Consider the following 14,302-nt stretch of genomic DNA (forward strand, 5'->3'; position numbering starts at 1 on the left):
GCGAACCAGGTTTCTCTCGCATTAATTATGACGATCACATAGATCAGGTTTCTGTCATTCAGATATGACGACCAGTTAGTATGGCGTGTCATAAACACAAATTGGCGGCTAGCGGGGTTTAGATAGGTATGCGTCCGTAATAGATACGTTAGGAAAAAACTACAGAGGCATAAGTTTGCTCTTGTTAATTAGATTACTACTGAACGAGGAATATCGCGTGTAAAAATTTGAAGTTTTTTTTGTGGCAGACGTTACGGTCATTAAAATGTGACAACCACTGAGTCAGCATTTTGTTGGTTTGACAACTATTTTGTGGTGTTAGTGAGCCAGGATTTTTGAAATGTAAAATCTTTAATCAGTCAATAGCTTCCCTTAATGCAAACTACTATTCCAACTATTGCTGACATTTAGGTGTTATCACACTGCGCCCTTAATGCAAACTACTATTCCAACCATTGCTGACATTAAGGTGTTGTTACACTGCGCCCTTAATGCAAACTAATATTCCAACTATTGCTGACATTTGGGTGTTATCACACTGCGCCCTTAATGCAAACTACTATTGCAACTATTGCTGACATGTAGATGTTATCACACTGCGCCCTTAATGCAAACTACTATTCCAACCATTGCTGACATTAAGGTGTTATTACACTGCGCCCTTAATGCAAACTACTATTTCAACTATTGCTGACATTAAGGTGTTATTGCACTGCGCCCTTAATGCAAACTACTATTCCAACTATTGCTGACATTTATCACACTGCGCCCGATAGTCAGTGCCTTGTTAATTTTTTGGAGGACAAAAGGGTCACCTAGGATGAAAATGTTAGGACAAAGCGCAGGTTGTTACATATTTATTACCAATTTAGTCGTAGACCTGGAAAAGCATACAGTCCTTGTCAAGCATTTGTTGAGCTTCAGAGAGAGAGAAAGAGAGAGAGAGAGAGAGAGAGCGGATTTCTCAATGTACCTACTAATATGCGATTATGTATATTAAGTGTTGTTGCAAATACCATCGCATGGTAACCTACTATTCGCTTCAGAGTGTCAATTCGACTGAAATGAGGAGGAACGTATAAGAGTCTTCCCGGTAACTGAAGGAGATTTTGTTGGGTTTTTTAAGCTGGTCTGAATTATACCACCATATCCAATGTCTCCAAATATAGTCCCGAATCTGTCAATCTGATGGCTGACATTATTGTCTGACTGAAAATGAATCTTTCAAAATATTTAATGTCTAAACCAAACTAAAGACATATATTGGTGAAAACGCAAAGTTATTTTTGGAATATTTAACATGGTGTGGTGTGTGAGCAACCTCAATGATGTCGGAAAGAAATGGGGTTTTCGTTCGGCATAACAGAAACAAAATCGGTGTGATTAGCCTCTGTAGGTTTGTGGAAATGAAGAATGGACCTCTACTTCATGTCTGTTTTAAAGAGCCAGTATAAAATATTTTAACAGATTGCGGCTGGTGAACCTACGGTGACTGCTAGGACATCTACCTGCAGAGGGATGAACTCCACTTATCGACGGTTACAGTGACTTGAACACCGCCACCTTTATCCTGCACCAAGATGGCTTTTTATTCCGTCCTCAAAATGTTATATTTTAAATATGATAGTTTATTGCTTGAAGCCAATTTTGAATATAAAAATACCTTTATTGGGCTTTGTGTTACCAGGAGTTTACCGTACTAGGCATTGCTGAAAAACAAACTCAAACATTTCCTTTGACAAAATTGAAGTACTAGTATAATCCCATGATAAATTGGAATCCCATATAGGTGAGAGAATTTAAGAAAAACGAAGTGTGCCATTACATCCACTGGTCAAGCAAATATATGCCTGTTTGAGATTCAGTCGTTCATTTGAAGTGATAGGCCGGTGCTCGCTCGTTCGGACTATATTACTTGGTTCTGAAATAAACTCTTGAACTGGTCTGAGGTACAGAAAGATATTTATAAGTGCATTTAAACATTAATTTATTAAATTTCCCATGAGTACATTTGTCAATGTATACCATGATAAGCATCAACAGTTAAGATAAAATTAACTAATTGTTTTAGGAAAAATGGACATTGAGGACTTCAATGTAGATAGTCTCTCTTTAAATTATTGCATCTATAATATTGCTTGTATAACTAATTTTCAAATTCTTTATATTTTGTTTAGAGAAGTTATGAAAATTCAAACTTTATTTCATTTTTTCCCATTAAAATGATTGACGCGTAACACATTATATATAACAGATGTATCTCAGATATAAATCTTAAAATTGTGCCTCAACTGATAAAAAGTCTTCATTTCTTCATTGCAGGCTGCTGACCTATTTATTCCAGATTCAGTCATCATTTTTGCTCTGTAAGAATCAAGTAGACAAGAAATCAGTCAATACATCGATGAAACCATAATCTAGTAAAAAAAAGCATTACATACATTCTTAAATTCTTGATGCTTCAATCATTCAAAGCGATTTTGTTCCCATGCAGGAGTGGAAAGTTAAAATCCACGAGCGTTACTAGATCATATGTATTTATTTGTTTGTTTCATTCATTTAATGACAACATTACATATATTACTCTGATTATTTGGACTAAAGAAACTTACTGGCTAAACAATTATTAAATGTTTTTTCATTACTCTATTCTTACATGTAAGAAATGTATCCTTATAATTTCGTATGTGAAAATATAAAGTTTCCCATCAATTCATGCGACACTTTATGTCGTGTGCCTACAAAAACTTGAATGTGCAGCAAAACTAACAAGCAGTTTGTTAGCTTCAGCAAACAACTATAAACTGACTTATATTATTTCAGAATTGGAACTTATTCTTCGATAAATAAATTTGACCAGACGGTGTTTGTGTTGTTCTCAAGTTATTTCCCATTTCTTGACAGCAACGATAAACCCACTGTGACGCATTGCTGGATCGCATTTGTATTGTTTTTAGATAGGTTCAGATAGTATACAAAGTGACAAACATGTAATGTACTGAGATAGAGTATGTTTAAGTAATCGCATTTTTAAATCACGTATATTTATTTTAACCTAGGAAGGACTGGTGAGTTTGTGAAAAGATTTTGTGAGTGAATGTATTGCGTGAAAGAGTGAGTATAATTTTAGAATTTTCATTCCAGAATACGTTTGATATATCATATAAAAGCAATGAATCTTAACTCGAGGCTTCATCATTTGTAAAAATATCACATTTTGGATTTTTAAACATCATGATAAAATATATCCGAGATTATAGAAACAGTAAAACCAGATCTTCTATGATATTTTCTTGTCCTTGCTTGACGACTAAACCTATAACCTGGCAAAACATCTTATCGAAATCAAACTTTTTACCTTCCTTTGATATTACCGTCAATACGAAGTGCTATACATATATGGTGGAATACGATTTAAATTTACTGTTGTCATTTGTAAAATTCCTTTACACCACTATCATATTTAAGATTGAATATTGTCTGCTTAGAAATCACTCTTAGTGTTTAAAGGAAATAAGAAGCAAATCGCCTGACAGTAATATACAAATATAAATAGCATGCTTTGCTTTCACAGACCTAATGTCAGCAATAGACCTAGCTCAAGATTACAAACAATTATTACAAACAACTTCCTGGTCATTGCCAATCAAACGTGAGAATACTAAATGAATGTGAGCACGTGTTTGTGGATTGTTCGTAATCATAGATGCCATATGGTAGCATGTATCACCGATACATCGATAGTGTGAACGCAATGTATGTTAAAACATCATAGTTCTAGCGAAACACGAGTTAGCTTTTAAACACTATTATAATGGAAAAACATGCTTACACAATAGTAAATGATGAGGCAGACGAATATAACGGGACTGAAGAGGACAGCGAGGATACACAAAAGCCAATCACACCAATTCCATTCTTTTTCTGGTTCGGGCTGAACCACAACGAATGATGGTTGTTGTTGCTGTTTCAAAGAGAAAAGGGTAAAATATTAGGTTACATGGTATTTAGTAAGTTAAAACATTAACATTGTTGCCCTGCTGGGTCTAGTATATGTTAAACTGCTCTATACCTAATATAGATAATCCAACATACTCTGCTGACTTGTCACAGATGACTGATATAATGCCAGCAAGTATTAACGTTCCAAACATCCTTAAAAGAGTCGCTATATTAATACCTGATTTGCCTTTTAAAGAATGATAATTTATAACAAATAAATAAGTAAATAACGAGAGTTAGGAGTAGTGCCACATGTGATCTGTTGACAACAGGAATATGCTTGCAACTGTTGTGAGGACGCACCTGTTGTCATGACATGTGTTGTTTCCAACAGGAGGAAATACTGACCTAGGTTTCATGTTCTAGTGCTACTGGTACATATTATGCACTCAGTTGCATGCACACGTTCGACAGATTAGTTATATCAGAAGTTTACAAATCAACAAAACATATATCTAGTTGAAGCAATTACCCCCGAGTTTTTTTATTTCACTAACAATCAACATACATAAACCGTTTTTTTTTTTTATTTATTACTATTGCTCCTCAGATCAACGTAATATGGATTCGTAATATACGTAGTAGCTTTTTTGTTGTTGTTGTTCTAGGTTTTAACGCCATTTTTCAGCACACAATAGGCTATACATGGCGGCCAGTATAACTGGTGGAGGAAGAACCCTGGAAAACCCAGGAAAGAACCACCGACCCACGAGAAGCTACTGGCAGGCTTTCCCACGTACCCACGTTAGCCGAGCCTTGGACTCGAACCCATGCAGACAGAGGTGAGATGGCAGTGATCCGGAACGGTGAGCGCTTTAGACCACTCGGCCACTAGGGGCCCCATACATAGAAGCATCTATATTTTAGGGGCATGAACAAAGCGATACACATGCAACAAGTTATCTCTAAAATGGTCTCCGATTAACAACTGTATTTGAACTCGAATATCTTTAGGAATGCATTCCATCTCCATGGACATAATATAACTATTCAATGCTGCACTGATACGTTAGATTCTCATTTGGCTAGTCAAGGTTGCCTTCTTTCTCGGAATTTAGTGCATTTGAACAAAAGCGGCCTAAATACATTCTGCATAAAGTATAGTCTTATTAGTATCCAATTAGATACGTTGAAATGGAATGTACTTAAGTGTAACGTTATATGCAAATGAACTTAAGAAAAGGGAAAATCGAAATGAAGCTTAGACGTTTTGAGAACTTAATACACTTTTAAGGTATGGTCAATTTTTAACGCTTAGGTGTTATTCATCTATGCCTTGGCAGATATTTTGCAGCGTAAAGTTAAAGTAGTAATATGTAGGGAAGACCATGGAACTTTTTGGCACAAAAGGAACATAAAATTATACATAATATTAACATTATGGTATATACGTAGAATTCAAGACGCGAATGACAATTGGAGGCATAAGGGTAATTCAGTATTGGCAGGACATTGGAGTTCGTCTGACACCATTCTTCATCTTTCCTTAGATTGCATCTTCTGCTGCACCAAATCCAGGTTTTGTCTAGGCTTACGAGTTCCGTCTTCTTCCTCTCTTGCATTCGCATGCATTTCTCATCCCCTTTGCTGTTTTTAAAGACTTGTTAACCTCTTCAGTTGACGGAGAGTGAGGCCACAATTGATCTAGTGTACCAGGTCTCGTAGGATCTGCACTCTCTCCATGCGTAAAAAAATGCAAAACTTTAAAATTTGACAGCGCTGATTGGTGCTTTCCTCGAGGAAAGTGTCGATGATGAATGGCACGATTGGTGAATGCAAGAGACGTGGGCGTGAATCGAAAGATCCAAAATTATATTTATTTTATTTGTCTTTCTTTCTTTTCTTCCTTTCTACTTGCTATGTCCTTACTTTCAATTTTTTTATGTAGGATTTAAATAATTACAAGAAAGATCATGAACTTATCTGGATGACTGATTATTAAAAAGAAATTTATATTCCAAGTTATTATGAGTATAACAGTAATTAAAAATTAATCATACTTGCAATCTGGACTGTGGACCTTCTTCCAACATTAGTTAACCAATCATATGCATAGATGATTAGTAATGGACATCTGTAAATTTAATGATATTATACAGAAATACTCACCTGCACCACATAAACTGTATGTGTTTGAATCGTTTGCTGCGTCTGTATCGTCTGCATCTTTTACACTGAAGCGACGTATATCTGAAATGAGGTGACACAATCATATCAGCACGAGTGTAATTTACATACATTGTCATATTCAATATTATATATGCAACCGTTTTTAGAACTTGGTTTCTCTTGAGTTTGTTCTGGTTGATTAGAAAATACACCTTCATTTTTTAAGACTTATACTTGAAATAAGACAGGATAATATTTTTAAAGTAACAAACGCGCTTTTGCTTATTTGAAACATATGTCTTGATGAATGCCGTATTTTGTATTGCACCTGATTAATCTACAACGGATGCTTACAATTAGGTTTTGTTGTCGCTTCTTGAACACTTGAATTGTACTAGTTATATTACAAACTCAACTACTAATTCATAATTATACAGTTAATGTGCAACGCATTAGATATACTTATGAAATTTGAAATAAACCGATTAGATTCCATTTAAGTTGACGACTGTGACAAAACAAGAAATATATGCATTTGATAATTGTAATGACTGTTGATACTTGTTTTAATCAACATTTTTGAACAGCAATAAAAGCCGTTATAGCGAGTTCACGATATTAATATATTATTGCATGTATTTTGTTTTAATAAAATTAGGATCAGTTTCTTATCGATTACAAGGTAGGTAGGCGTAGCTAGAAAATCAAATAAATGTTTGGACAATACTAACTAGGAGGCAATGCATCGCATTCATTACTTTGACATTCCCTGATTCTCCAAAACAATATTATTAAAAATGAACATGTATCTTACGTTCCTAGGACACATAATGAAGCAAGAAACTCCTATACGCATTGCATCAACTTCTCATTTGCAATCTATTACGTGGACACACGTAAGACGGTCCAAACATCGGCAATGTATTTTTGCGACATTGGATACTAACTGCATATGACTCGATTGCCAGGTAAACAATCTTACCTGTAGTAAATACGTGATAATCTGGGACAGAAAATGGCACAGTTTGTCATAAACCAAAGTTAGCGCTTAAAGAAACTTTAATATCCGAACGGAACTGAGAGACATAATGGGAAGGGGCGGGCTTGAACTTATTTTTCAATGATCAAATAGATTATGGGGCATACTAAGACAAATAATGTTGAAACTACTTGTTATTGTCCATGACCAAGATAAATGTCATCAAATATCCTCAGATGATTACAAATACGCCGTTTTGTCGTGAGCAACACCCAATGATCTAACCAACATCCAGTTTTGTGCTATCTTAAACCCCGCAACTAGTAATCAACGAAAAGGATAAGAATATACATATCATTACAATAGCACATAAGATGGTAGGATGTACAGGAAGGGAAATACAATCCACAAACACATACATACGAGCTTACATGTACTCTACAGACAAAAATACTTTTCTAATATCTCATGAGAGGGGGTAAGGGGGCTAAATGTTATTTGTTGTGACAAATAGTTACAGTGTCGGATGAAAACCTCTATTTCCTCCCGTGTTGTGCTGCCTGCCGATCTGCTTAAGGTTAGCATACATTTGAGCTCACGGAACACGTTTTGCAATCATTAAAGATGTTTTAAAATCTTTCAACCTTATTCACAATCTTTTAACAGAATTTATACATTGTTGAAAGCGCATTTCAAAAGCTAAGCAGTTTCCTATAACGTACACTATGTTACAAGTACTCCTTTTGAGAGAAATGTGCACAGGTTCTCGCTTCTAAAGCGCATGTAGTAAACGTGTATAAAAACGACCCAATCTCCTATATTATGGCCTTTAATTTAGTGACTTCTTTCCTTATTTGATTTATTTTCAAATACTGATGCGGGATTATGATTTTAATTATTATGTTTGTATTGTCACGTTGTATGAACTGTACATTGGTTTTATTCAGATACATAGGTGTTTTATTTACATTTTGTATCTAGAAGCATGTGCAGTTGGGTACAAGTGGATGACATAAAGGTTGCAAATATGGAACAAAATGGATATTTGCTTTAGTTTGAATACACTGTAAAGGCAATATATTATGACAACCACAAGCTGAATTGTGTGGTTCTTTTGCGCAGTGTTTCGACACAATTTGCCCTGGAAAATGTGTTCCATTTGTTAAAGGTAGAAGACCAATACAAGGCATACAAGCAAATAAAACTAATAAGGCATGATATTAATCGTAAGATACGCACCCTTGTGAATTGTGGAATTATCGAAATGCAGATACCTTTATATTGCAAATCAAGACTATGACCAGAACCTTGACTGCGAAAACCTTTGCTACTGCTTCATTTGTTGACAACTATGAATGACGAGATGAATAGGTCAAACATTGATGGCCATACTTACACTGAGCAGTTCGTATTTTATTTCGTTCCTAATCAGAACAAGTAAATTGATGGAAAATCTGTCACACAAACTTGTGTCTTTGTGAGTGTTATTGTATGTGCGAATATGGTGGAAAAATGAATAAGCATATAAAATAATTCAACTACTCTTGAAGTGGAATTTAAAACAAGTCCAATAGACATTGCAGAGTTAATTTGGAAAGTAAAGACCCACGTCAAACGTTGGATCCTTGTTTTTTGTCAACAGTTATAATGACAATTGTTTACCTTTCCTCGTAGGGAAACGAAACAATATACCGCCACTCGTCTTATTGGTTAAATGTTAACATTAATCAATTAACATTTTATAATTTTGGCAAATCATTAAACCTGAAATTGTCAACGTAAAATACTTTAGGATGGTATGTATTATCCCAACTGAATGAATTTCAGATTTACAGATTGATGCAGGTGTAACACTTATTATCAAGATTAAATAAATAGAAGTATAATCACATTGTACACGCGAACCTTGCCTTGTTGCCGTCATGTTTAATCTTTCCGGTCCTTGAGAGATTGAGGTTTCTGTAATATCACTGACTGCAGATTACTAAAAAGCAAGATCTGACATGTTGTACTTGCTGGCTCGTCATTGGTTCGATTCTGCAAGCCTGTGGATTTTGTTTAATAGATTTCTTTGTCTACATGTATAGGTTGTTTCGAAAATGAATGCAATGATGAGACGTGTATTCATAATTGAACAAATGGTTATGATCCTTATCAAATTTATAATACCTTAAAAAAATGAATGCACTGTTCTAAAATTGGACATTATTTTTACGTTGGTATCTACGATTTGTATATTTGTGTAAGTTCAGTATTTGTTTTAATATCTTCATAGAACAATCATGACCTGAGATAATGTTCGGTTCTGCGTTCTGTACTGATACATTCTGCTACGCTTGACCAGTCTTTGTCGTAATACTATGATCTGCTTATGGGTTGAGTCCTACGAATTAATATCACCAAACAAAGTGCTTCCGATTACAAATCGGAGTATTTATACGAATCTTCTTCAAATGATACAAATTGGTCAGATTACTCATTTTACAAACCTACCCTATCTGCATCACACCAATATGGTTTGTCATCATTTGTAAGATTTAAGAGATGGACTCGATAAAGATTTAAATTTTCTGTCTAGATTTTCAATGCTGTTTTCAATTAAATGTATGTAACATTCTTTGTAACTTGGGACATCTATCCGAAAAGAAAGCAAAACATGTTTCCAATGAATATCACACGAGTTATAACTGATGATTTCCCAGTTAGTGTAATGGTATGTATGTAACCAGCTACCTACGATTTTTTGTATACTTTGTTTTGTTCAATTTTAGTTTTTGAAATGCTCGTTTTCATGCAATTGTTTGTTACAGCTTATACTGATCAGTACTTTCCACGTTATGTTGTATACTTATGTAAGCCCTAAGGTGGAAGGTACTAACTAGCACGAGCAGTGACACTGAGAAGGAAGTAAGCAACCTGAAGCCTAATACAGAACGTAGTAAGCTTAGTCTTTTGTAACACCACCACCCACCCACCCACCCACCCACCCCCGAAGAGGGTTCAGACCACCAATTAGTTTTACTTAATATTACTTATGCACAGTTATCCCATCTAAACGAAGACCAGCATTTTAATTACACTAAGATCCAAAAGAAAGACAGTGTGCCTGAATCACAGTAACTCGCAGTAGAGCTTGTCAGGTGTTACACTACACCACCAAAACCAAATGTCGTCATGATTCTGTTTCTTAGTCAATAAATACATTGCTCGCGAATATATTGCACACTTACTTTACATGTGCATTTCGACCACACTGCTTGAACAACCACAACAAAACGCATTTAAAAGAAATGACTTCTTTGATATCAGTCCATGATAAAAATCAGTTCTCATCACGAATATTTCAGTGAAGGCAGAAACATATAATACTTGTAACTTTAGATTGCACTACGTGGCTTCACATCAAAGCAAACATGTTTTATCGCATTTTGACCCCAAACCTCAGACAGATACAAATCATATGAAATAAGAGGATGTAATTAACCATTCTAACGATGAGAAGACCACGTTGCACGTGCACTTGGAAGGTTTATTTGCTGTATGAGACAAGCTTTCATTGTAGTTTGTTTTCTATGTGATATTGAATGATGTATATCTAGCGTATTGAATTATTTTCCCTTTATACGTTGCACAGTCTATTTTCACTTTATACGTTGCACAGTCTATTTTCACTTTATACGTTGCACAGTCTATTTTAAGGCACGTTATATGATATAGAGATATGCCTCTGACGTCTTCCTTATACAATGTTTGATTATGGCGATTTCTATCGATAAAAACGATAAATGATGTGTATGTATGTACGTACGTACGTATGTATGTATGTATGTATGTATGTATGTATGTATGTATGTATGTATGTATGTAGATACAGATGCCTTTAAAATATAAAATAGTTCTCAAATTTCTAATTATTATAATTCCTTTTACCAGATCATTGGCTTAGTGCCATGTCTTCCAAGCATGCATTTTGTCTTTGGAAACAAGTAATAGAAGCTGTGAGATAGCTCAGTCATGATAGATAGGGATGGATGGAGACATCCGGGCAGATGAAATTGCGTTACGTTATATGACCCTAAAAATTAACTGCATAAACTGTAATCCCAAATAAAATATACATTTACTAGGCTTAATTACGTGGAAGTTTATATATTGTTAAGTTTCATATGTGTGACATTAATTCTTTAGCTACAGTTTGAGAACTTTTAAATAGGTATCTATTCAAAACTCTCTTCTTACGTTGTGCATTAATAGCGTCCACAAATATGATGCACATTCTTCTTTCAGTCATAACATTTAAAAACATGAAGCAAGAATATGAACTGAATCGGCGATAATATAAGCTGACTGTACGGCGATCAGATTTTATTGTTTTGGCCAATCTTTCCTTAATGCTGTACATGCTACCCAGTGTTTCCATCTCTTCTGATCAATCGTTCCACCAATGGTATGCATGGGACTTGATATAAATAGCAAAACGTAACGTATCAGAGTTTTAATATATACGTAGGAATCTGCACACATTAGAAATTTTCGCGCTTTTAGCCTGTGGTAAATCTTTCAACTTATCTATTCTCCTTTTGCATATGGTATATATCAAATACACTTAAAGCAATAATAAATTAATAAAGCACACAATAACCGGCCAAAGTGTAGCCATACAAATATCTTCATAACTGAGATAAGTGTAATACTCTAGGGAAGGTTTAAACAAACGTTCGGTCTTTATTTTAGCTGAATGACTATAAACTGCACCGTAATATAAAGTTTCAAGAGGAACAAGGACATTTATAATAATAAGTTTAAGAAAATATTATAATGCAATGAATTTGCACTACTTTTAAAAACCTCCTTAGAGTTTCTGATTACTCTTTCAAAACTGTACGTTTTGTTTTGAGAAATCATCATTGTTGGTCTTAAAAAGTGATTCACTTTAGAGATTTAGAAATTGACAAAATTATGTGTCATTGTCTTCGTGACGAATAAGAGACGTGCGTAGCAGAGTAAGCACTCTTTGATGCAAGGATAAACAGAGAGAGATACGTAGATGTATAAATTGGTCATATCTAAAATGTGTTATTATCTGTAATTATTTGGGCGTAAGGTTTAGAATTAAACTCTTAAGCAATTCATATATTATGAAGGACGACTAATATTATAGATCACACTACACATTAAGGTGTGTCTGGACACAGATTTATTTTCAGTGAACCAATTAGTTCAATATGCGATTTCACACGTCATCCATTGGATTAGTAGGAACTTCATAATGGAGCGCACAAACAAATAAACAAACGGAAGTGGAAGACGGGTAAGAGAACATACCCCATAATGTTTGAATTCAAGAATGTATAAGGTCAAAACAATTATATGAATAACAGAGCATCCACTGAGCAAATAAATGAAAATTACAAAAATGGAAATCATAATTCTATAAGTCAAAGAGACAGATTAATCGTGATCGTTCATATCGAGATAATTTTATTTGACTGGTAATATTATCACTCTAGTGAAACGAGGAAGTAAACCGCAATTGTTACATTCACCTTACACGAATTGTATATGACAATTTTAAGCATGCCGGATACATTTTATTGTGCCGGGCAATAATGCAATAATCTTGGCATGAGGCCCCTCAGATACACGCAGCACACTTTCAACATACCTGACACGCAACGAATCTTTACTTTAAACATTACCTGAGATAATAAAAGCAAACTTAATGTTGTTATATCTGTCATATTTGGGAGCATTTTATCTTTTTGTCATTTTGTACAATTGATAAGGTCAGGATAATAATTGAAATAAGATCTAAATATTTTTACAGCTCTCAGTTGGTATAATAAGTACTTGTCGTGGTTAAGGATACCTTCAATAAAATAGAACACTTGTTAAGCTGTGGTATATGGTGGACACGACTTTCCAGTTATGCTTGAAATAAAAATAAAACAGCATATGAATTGCTTCATTGTTTGCAAATTTATAATTTTAATGGCAGAGGGATACGTGTATAGTAGTGCCCACGCCAGTGAAAGGTTGCAAGTTCACGTTGGATTTATTGGTATTTAATATGAAGGCCACTGTAGGTGCGCACATACTTTGGGCATTTTAAGTCAATATTGAAGTGGGACAACATTGTTTTATTTAATTTTTGTGATGTCGTGTAACTGAAATGACGTTTCTCCATATTCAGACTAAATTTACAATTTAAGCATTTAAGATAAAACACATAATAAATAATTACCTACCATTCGTTGGTATAATAATTTAAAATTTTAAGAACCATCATGTTCATGACACTAACCTGCTGGACGCGTTGCTTAATATGATGTTGACCATTAAACTTCATATATATGCTTTTTGGCATGTGCGTACAGGTAAGAACAAAGTAGCCATGGATATTAGTATGTGAATATAATTGCCTTCAGGAAATGCAGCAGACTGGTTCCATTGGTTCTACTCTTGAACTATTGTAATCTAAGCAAGCTCAAATATCCACTTACCTGTTATAAAGAATACAATATAGCTTTAAGTCAAGTTGAAAACATCCGATGAAGGTAAACCCAATGTGATGCCCACCCACAATGTGCTTAATCGATCGTTTTTATCATTCCCGTCACATGCAAAGCACGATCTACTCTTCCTTGTCCACAATCGCATCGTGTGCAAATGTCAAGAAGCACTCCATGGTGTACAATATCTAATGCGAGCATTACACGGGTGCAGATAATGAAATCTAAAAAGGAAACAAACAAAAATAATTCAGTTCTTAACGCCGCACCACCTTTTGATTCAATATGATTTTAGGTTAATGTTCCGCCAAGTAATAACCTGGGAGAATTTCAAAGAATGAAAATGTATGACAAAAGATTGCAATCGTCAGGGTGCAAAGTTCTCCCAGTCATTTATCAGGCCCGGAATCTCCAAAGAAAATTATTGATTTGACTGGGGAAAAAAACTAACAATGAAAAACAGAGTAAAATAAAAATGCAAAGTTTTGAAACTTGTGCGCGGTAAAAGGACGTAGTTGTTTTTAAAATTAGCTCTCCCATCCAGGTGTTGTATATCAACTTTGAAGTAGTGTAATTCAAATCGTAATGATATTTGTTGTCAATAACTCACTTGTATTGTGAATACTGGTGAAAATGCATACAAATAGTATAAAAAATTCAAATGTTTTGAACTGTTACATGTGGATGAAATTAGCCGAAA

The 14,302-nt window shown here is 34.6% G+C and overlaps 1 long non-coding RNA gene across 1 annotated transcript; it reads right to left on the minus strand.

Moving 5' to 3' along the window:
* Nucleotides 1-1,970: 1,970 nt before the first annotated feature.
* On the minus strand, nt 1,971-13,755 carry LOC149792020 (uncharacterized). The gene is made up of 4 exons (XR_016423250.1): nt 13,594-13,755; nt 6,112-6,192; nt 3,833-3,964; nt 1,971-2,364 (listed from the first exon to the last, which is right to left on the minus strand). It is a non-coding gene; the product is annotated as an uncharacterized LOC149792020 (long non-coding RNA).
* Nucleotides 13,756-14,302: the final 547 nt, after the last annotated feature.

This window comes from Sinohyriopsis cumingii, chromosome 9 (genome assembly GCF_028554795.1).
Source record: "Sinohyriopsis cumingii isolate HCF-2022 chromosome 9, ASM2855479v2, whole genome shotgun sequence".
Taxonomy (NCBI): domain Eukaryota; kingdom Metazoa; phylum Mollusca; class Bivalvia; order Unionida; family Unionidae; genus Sinohyriopsis; species Sinohyriopsis cumingii.